This window comes from Chiloscyllium plagiosum, chromosome 31, assembly GCF_004010195.1.
Source record: "Chiloscyllium plagiosum isolate BGI_BamShark_2017 chromosome 31, ASM401019v2, whole genome shotgun sequence".
NCBI classification, from domain to species: Eukaryota; Metazoa; Chordata; class Chondrichthyes; order Orectolobiformes; family Hemiscylliidae; genus Chiloscyllium; species Chiloscyllium plagiosum.
Window position 1 is genome coordinate 29118857 of NC_057740.1, and position 8209 is coordinate 29127065.

Here is an 8209-nt window from a genome sequence, read left to right on the forward strand (position 1 = left end):
TTGCTTTCCTGAACACCTTTACAACTTTCAAAAGTTTCCTCAAAATATCCCTCATTGAATCCCTAATGGAATTCCACGGAGTGTTCAAGCTAACCCATTTTTGAAGCACATCGACAGCTTACACTGCATTAAAGGCAACATATTGAGTTGTGGTACAGTGGGCAGGAGCAAATGTGTAGACATAGGTACGAGGCAGCCGACAGAAACTGCAAAGTGATGGTACTCACGTGGAGAGAGGCAAATGTAGCCTTGTAAAAATGCCACACGTCTGGACAGACAAGTAGGTGTGGTTCTGAGAAGCATATGGCATTTGATCTAAGTTTTATAATATGAGCACAGATTGTAGAACTTGGATCTTAAAGGATTTTATTCACTGAAGACTTATCTTATTTCATAATTTAATTTTACAATATAAATATTGTTATGTTTGCAAGCTTAATGTTGCGAATGCTTCATCATCTGTTATGACTCCAGTTTTCCGCTCTGGATTTCTTCAAATCCTAATTAATAATTCTTTAGTTATTACAAGGAAGGTTGCCAGTTTTTTTTTATTTCTGTCAGAAATTGCACTATCAAATCATAATATAGAATCATTGACACAATGCTGTCCAATTATAATATGTACAATAGTTTGCAATTAATATTCAAATCTGTTCCATTGCTGGAGGACCTCACTTAATATTGTCGAATGATTTCTGAAAAAGGCAATGTTGTGTATAACAGTCTATTTAAGACTCATATTTCTTGCCATGCCTCCAGCCCATATTACCCAAGACCCAAGACCTAGAGCTTGATAAAAACACTCAAGAAACTCAACACCAGCTAGAACAAAGTAGACTGTTTGCCTGGAACTCTATCCACCACCTTTAAATTCACTCCCTCTTCAACAGGCATGCAGTTGCTGCAGTGTATAACATGCACACGATGCACTGCAGCAACTCATTCATACGTTCCTGTGAGCAGCAACTTCTACTCCTGGAAAGACAAAGGCAGTAGATGCATAGGAACACCACTGCCTGTAAGTTTCCCCTCCAAAGCACCCAACTCCCTGACTTGGATCTAATTTGCAGTTCCTTAATTATTCCTAAGTCACAATCCTACAACTCCCTTCCCACCTGTACTGTTACCTACACACGCAGAGGTCCTCCGGTGGCACAGTGGCTCAGTAGTCAGTACTGCTGCCTCGGCGTCAGAGACAAGCTCAGCACCTACATTTCGACTGTTCTTTCTAAAAATACAGGACAAAATACACTCCTTAAAGCTGCAATATCATCACTATGTGAAACCTTTACGACAGAAACCTGCAGTCTTCTGGACTCAACAACAAGTTCAATAATTTCAGGACCACAGCACCTTCTCTAATCTCTTCACCCCAACCCCCACAAACCAGACTTTGTGGCCACATGGGCTACTACCACAATCAACCTGTTGTGAGCCACTGATGGATCCTATTAACAGCTATCTTCCAGGCTGACCCTTACCCATTCCTTTGTCTGCCCAACTGTTGAGTTCTGTCTCTCTCTCCAGGTTTCATCTCCACCTATCTTTCACCCCCTCCTCCTACCCCCACCCCATCTTCAGCATATATACCAACATTTTCCTTGCTACAAGCAGTTCAGAAGAAGAATAACTGGATCCAAAACATTAACTTTGCTTTTTCTCTATAGACATTATACTCTATTATGCCTGTTGAGTTTTTCCAGCAATTTCTGTTGAAAAGGAAATCTTTGTCTGTTATCTCACTCCTGTCCTTAAAATTTTTATAAACGCTTGGGTTCCACGACGTACTTGAAATATAAATAGAAGGGACAAGAATTCAAGTAGAGTTCAATGACATTTAGATGAACTCTGAGGTTGTTAATTTATATTTGCTGACCTAATAGAAGTTTCTTAAATCATTAAAGAATTGCATTACCTGCCAAATGAAGGGTCATTCAAGTGTATTCAAATGTGGAAGACCTCTGAATATGCGTTTTAAGTGAGAAAAATATACTGAAAATTAGGAAGTTCTGTTCTCAAATATTTTGAGCCTCCAGAATACTTTCTCAGGTAATGCAGGGGTTCAGATTCCACTTATCTCCATAGAAGTTAATATTTAATCCATAGGAGTTCCTAGTTTTCATTGCCTAAGGGAGTCAGAGAAGGATTTTCCAATATGTTTTCCATTTATCAGAGTTGATTTTCTTTGTGTTTTTGTGCCTCTCCCAGAAGATTACAATGTTGTGGGGATGGAAAGTACCTATAGGGATGATGCTCCATCAATCATGGTGAGTGATACAGCCTGGATGAATCAGCTAATCTTCTCCCATTTGTCAATTTTGAATTTTCATACTTAAGGGAGTTAAATGTTGAATGTTGGTCACTCACAGCATTGCAGGATGAAGTGAATACATTAAAACAATACCTCAATGTTGTTATTCCTCCACCTTTCCCTCATAAATCTGCAAGATATAAGACTATAAGACTATAAGATCATAAGATATAGGAGCAGAAATTAGGCCATTCAGCCCATTGAGTCTGCTCTGCCATTCAGTGATGGCTGATATCTTTCTCAACACCATTCTCCCAATTTATCCCCATAACCTTTGATCTCCTTTACAATCAAGAACCTATCTGTCTCCATCTTAAATATAATCAATGATCTGGCCTCCACAGCCTTCTGTAGCAGTGAATTCCATAGATTCACCACTCTCTTGGTAAAGAAGTTTCTCCTTATCGCCATTATAAATGGTCTTCCCTTTACTCTAAGGCTGTGCCCTGGGGTGCTAGTCTCTCCTACCAATGGAAACATCTTCCCAACACTTACTCTGTCCAGACCATTCAGTATTCTGTAAGTTTCAATTAAATCCCTCGAAGCTCATCCATTTAAAATGGCTTGAAATAAAATGAAAGGGTTCTTGTAATTGGAGGATCATTGAAATAAATAGAATTGGAAAAATGTAAATTTGCCTTCTTAAACATTTTAAAGTTAATTTTATCTCTTATCCTATGTTAAAGTAGGTTTGCAAACAATCTGACCAAAGCCTTGAAATGTTGGGTCCAAGATGCAAAGATTCAAGATAATTGATTCTGAGGCATTGACATTCAGATCCTTTCTGCTTTCTCATGTTTAAAGGTCCCAGGAAGAGTATGGGAGGTCACCCAGGATCCTGGACAATATTTATTGCTCAAACAATATCACTATTTAATCACATTGATCTTTCTTTGACAAAGTTATATGCAAATTGGCTGCCATTTCTTCTGCACAATACTGGTGATTACACTTTTAAAAAGTACTTCAGTTCTTGGAAAATGTTTTAAGATATCCTCAGGTTGTGAAAGACACTACATAAATGCGAGTTCTTTTTCTTTCTTGTTCATATTTCTGAATGACAACTGATTGCTTGTCGAGGAAAATAGTGTATAAAAGTGGGAAAGTCTTGCTGCTTTGGTGAGACCATGCCACTGTGTACAGCTTTAGTCTCCTTACATAAGGACGGATAAACTTGCATTGTAGGTAGTTCAAAGGTGGTTCATTAGGCTGATTCCTGGCAGGGTTGTCTTATGAGGAAAAGATGAGCAGTTTGGGCATATACTCATTGGAATTTAAAGGAATGAGATCTTATTGAAACATAAGACCCTGAGGGGGCATAACTATGGACTCCAAGAGAATAGGAACTATATGGAAATAGGAAACACCGTTTAAAAATAAAATGTCTCTCAGTTCAGACAAAGGAGGAATTTCTTCTCTCAATAGTCATTGGAATTCTTTCTGCACAAAACAGTAAATAGTTGGTCATTTCATACATTCAAAACTGAGTTAGGCAGATTTTTGATCTATAATTATGGCAATCAAAGGCTACAAGAAACAGCCAGAAAACTGGAGTTAAGATCATACTCAGATCAGCAAGGATTTTATTGAATTCCGAAGCAGGTTCAATAGCCCAAATGCCATATTCCTGCTCACACTCCTTATTAATCTAAGATCTTAAGGAGGATCCCTGGACTTGAAACATTAATTCTATTTTCTCTTTTTAGATGCTGCCAGACCCGTCTGCAAGGATTTCTGTTTTTGTTTGTTTCTTATGAACTTACATTTGATTACTCAACACAGGACAACATTTTTATCAATATCCTTTGATGTTCCTGCCCGTTTAGATTAGATTACTTTACAGTGTGGAAACAGGCTCTTCGGCCCAACAAGACCACACCGACCCGCCGAAGCACAACCCACCCCTACCCCGACATTTACCCCTTACCTAACACTACGGACAATTTAGCATGGTCAATTCACCTGACCTGCACATCTTTGGACTGTGGGAGGAAACCGGAGCACCCGGAGGAAACCCACACAGACAGGGGGAGAATGTGCAAACTCCACACAGTCAGTCGCCTGACTGGAGTTCTTAGGTGAAATATTATAGGAGTCTTGAGTATTGTGAGCTGCAGCACATTTTGTGGCATTTGACTTCTTGACACACTGTTTATGTGTCTTTGGGTTCAAACTCTGGGAGTCGTTGACTCTCTTGATCAGCTGTTTCCACTCCCTTCTGAGAGTGATTCCCAATTGCCTCTCTATGGCACCACGGCATCTCACATGTTGCCAACTTACATCACTAATTCCTGCACTGCCCAGTATTGCATAGATCCAATAGACCCTCTGTTCACCATGATGTTGAGCTTTTAGAGATCTCTCTCACAGCAATCTCTTTGTGCAATTTCAATTGAAGTGATATACTTCAAGAGGAGCAGTCTGCCTGAATCGTGGGATCGGCAACAATGCTACCATGCTCCATTGCATTATGTGAAGTTCTGCAGTCATGTCATGATGCACAGACCAGCACTGGTTTCTCTCTGATTCATTTCATACAAATGCATTTTGTACTGGATTTCAGATTTCAAAAAAAGTCAATGACAGAAAAAAAACCCATATTAATGATATGTTCCTATTATCAAGGATGCCTAACTCACAATGGGTTCCAAGTGAATAGCTTGCTCAGTCACTTGTAATACATACTTAGTTAAAAATCACACAACACCAGGTTATAGTGCAACAGGTTTATTTGGAAGCACTAGCTTTCAGAGCAGTGCTCCTTCAGGAGCAGTGCTCTGAAAGCTAATGCTTCCAAATAAACCTGTTGGAGTATGTTAAAAATCACACAACATGAAGTTATAGCCACAACCACCTGATGAAGGAGCAGCACTTTAAAAACTAGAGCTTCCAAATAAACCTGTTGGACTATAACCTGGTGTTGTGTGATTTTTAACTTTGTCCACTCCAGTCCAACACCAGCACCTCGAAGTAATACATTCTGGGAGAGAACAGCACTGTAAGACAGTAATTCTACCTCACATTTGCTTTCCATGTAACACCAATTATGTGTTCCAAGTGACTAACTGATTTGACAAGTTTTCATTGAGCTCGTCGCATAAATGAAATGTCTTAATCAAATAAGTGGAGCCGTAAGACAATAATCTTAAAAATTCAGTTCTGTAATCACGAACAAAACAATGACGTTTTAAAAAAAACAGAAATCACTGTTTCCTACCAGAATTTGCAATAGATGTCCAACTTAGGAAATTAAATTATTTAATTGGGTGAAATCTGACTGGTAAGAATAAATAGCTCAGTTGTCATTGGCATCAACATTAATGTTGTTTCCAAGTCTTGTATAGAGCTGGAGTTTAAGATCAGATAATATCGGTTGAATTGTCATCACAGGAGTCTGCAAGGCCTCTATCTCATTTGGAGACTTTGTTTTGCAGTTTCTTGCACCTCCTGTGTCTCACCCTGGAAGCGACTAATAAAGATCTCTCCAATTTATTAAGGCAGCTGCATTGTATCTTCATCAACCATCATTACATGATCAGAGCAATCTTCCAGGTTCTCTGTCTCTTTCTCAGTGCTATTTCTTCTTTAAGAAAATTAAGACTATTATTATTTCCTGCACATTTATTTGTTTCCTGTTGTTATTCAAAGGTAGCATTAACATCTGGGCACAACTGAAATGTGGAGCTTGTTCAAGGAACAGCTACTGCGTGTCCTTGATAAATATGTACCTGTCAGGCAGGGAGGAAGTGATCAAGTGCAGGAGCTGCTGTTAACTAAAGAAGCTGAATCTCCTGTCAAGAGGAAGAAAGAGGCTTATGTTAGGATGAGAAGTGAAGGCTCAGTTAGGTCGCTTGAGAGTTACAAGTTAGCTAAAGGATCTAAAGAGAAAGCTAAGAGCCAGGAGAGGACATCAGAAGTCTTTGGCAGGTAAAAATAAGGAAAACCCTCAAGTTTTCTATAAGTATTTCAGAAGTAAAAGAACTACTAGAATAAGATTAAGGCCAGTCAAGTACAGTAGTGTAAAGCTGTGCATGGAGTCTGAGGAGATAGGAGAGGCGCTAAATGAATGTTTTTCATCAGTATTCACACAGGAAAAAGACAATATTGTCGAGGAGAGTACTGAGATACAGACTATTAGGCTATTTGGGATTGAGGTTCATAAGGAGGAGATGTTAGCAATTCTGGAAAGTGTAAAAATAGATAAGTCCGCTGGGCTGGCTAGGATTTATCCTAGGATTCTCTGGGAAGCCAGGGAGGAGATTGCAGAGCCTTTGGCTTTGATCTTTATGTCGTCATTTTCTACAGGAATAGTGCCTGAAAACTGGAGGACAGTAAATGTTGTCCCCTTGTTCAAGAGATGGGTAGAAACAACCCTGGTAATTATAGACCTGTGAGCCTTACTTTGGTTGTGAGTACGGTGTTGGAAAGGATTATAAGAGACAGGATTTATAATCATAGAGAAAGGAATAATTTGATTAGGTATAGCCAATTTGGTTTTGTGAAGGGAGGGTCATGCCTCACAAACCTTATTGAGTTCTTTGAGAAGGTAATCAAACAGGTGGATGAGGGCTAAGCGACTGATATGCTGTATATGGATTTTAGTAAAGCATTTGATAAGATTCCCCACAGTAGGCTATTGCATAAAATACTGAGGCATGGGATTGAAGGTGATTTAGTGGTTTGGATCACAAATTGGCTAGCTGTAAGAAGAGAGAGGGTGGTGATTGATGGTTCATTCTGGAGTTCAGTTACTAGTGATGAAGCGCAAGGATCTGTTTTGGGCCACTGCTGTTTGTCATTTTGATAAACCACCTGGATGAGGGCTAGAAGGATGGATTAGTAAATTTGCGGATGAAACTAAGGTCAGTGGAGTTGTGGACAGTGCAGAAGGATGTTGCAGATTATAGAGGGACATAGGTAAGTTGCAGAGCTGGGCTGAGAGGTGGCAAATGGAGTTTAATGTGGAAAAGTGTATGGTGATTCACTTTGGAAGCAGCGACAGGAATACGGAGTACTGGGCTAATGGGAAGATTCTTGGTAGTGTGGGTGAGTAGAGAGATCTTGGTGTCCATGTGCATAGATCCCTGAAAGTTACCACCCAGGTTGATAGGGTTGTTAAGAAAGCATACAGTGTGTTAGCTTTTATTGGCAAAGGGATTAAGTTTCGGAGCCGTGAGGTAATGCTGCAGTTGTACAAAACTCTGATGCGGCCACATTTGGAATATTGTGTATAGTTCTGGTTGCCACATTATAGGAAAGATGTAGAAGCATTGGAAAGGGTTTAGAGGAGATTTATTTGGATGTTGCCTGGTATGGAGGGAAGATCTCATGAGGAAAGACTGAGGGACTTGAGGCTGTTTTCATTACAGAGAAGAAGGTTGAGAGGTGACGTAATAGAGGCATACAAAATGATCAGACGATTAGATAGGGTGGACAGTGAGAGCCTTTTTCCTCGGATGGTGATGGCTAGCATGAGGGGACAGATTTAAATTGAAAGGTGATAGATATAGGACAGATGTCAGAGGTAGCTTCTTTACTCAGAGAGTAGTAGGGGCATTGAAGGCCCTGCCTGCAACAATAGACAATAGACAATAGGTGCAGGAGTAGGCCATTCTGCCCTTCGAGCCTGCACCACCATTCAATATGATCATGGCTGATCATCATTAATCAGTATCCTGTTCCTCCCTTGTCTCCAAAACCCTTGATTCCACTATCCTTGAGAGCTCTATCCAACTCTTTCTTAAATGAATCCAGAGACTGGGCCTCCACTGCCCTCTGGGGCAGAGCATTCCACACAGCCATCACTCTCTGGGTGAAGAAGTTTCTCCTCATCTCTGTCCTAAATGGTCTACCCCGTATTTTTAAGCTGTGTCCTCTGGTTCAGCACTCACCCATCAG

At 40.1% G+C, this 8209-nt stretch overlaps 1 pseudogene; it reads right to left on the bottom strand.

The window, feature by feature from the left end:
* Positions 1 to 5606: 5606 nt before the first annotated feature.
* LOC122565052 overlaps positions 5607 to 8209 on the bottom strand; it is a 36380-nt pseudogene continuing 33777 nt past the window's right edge.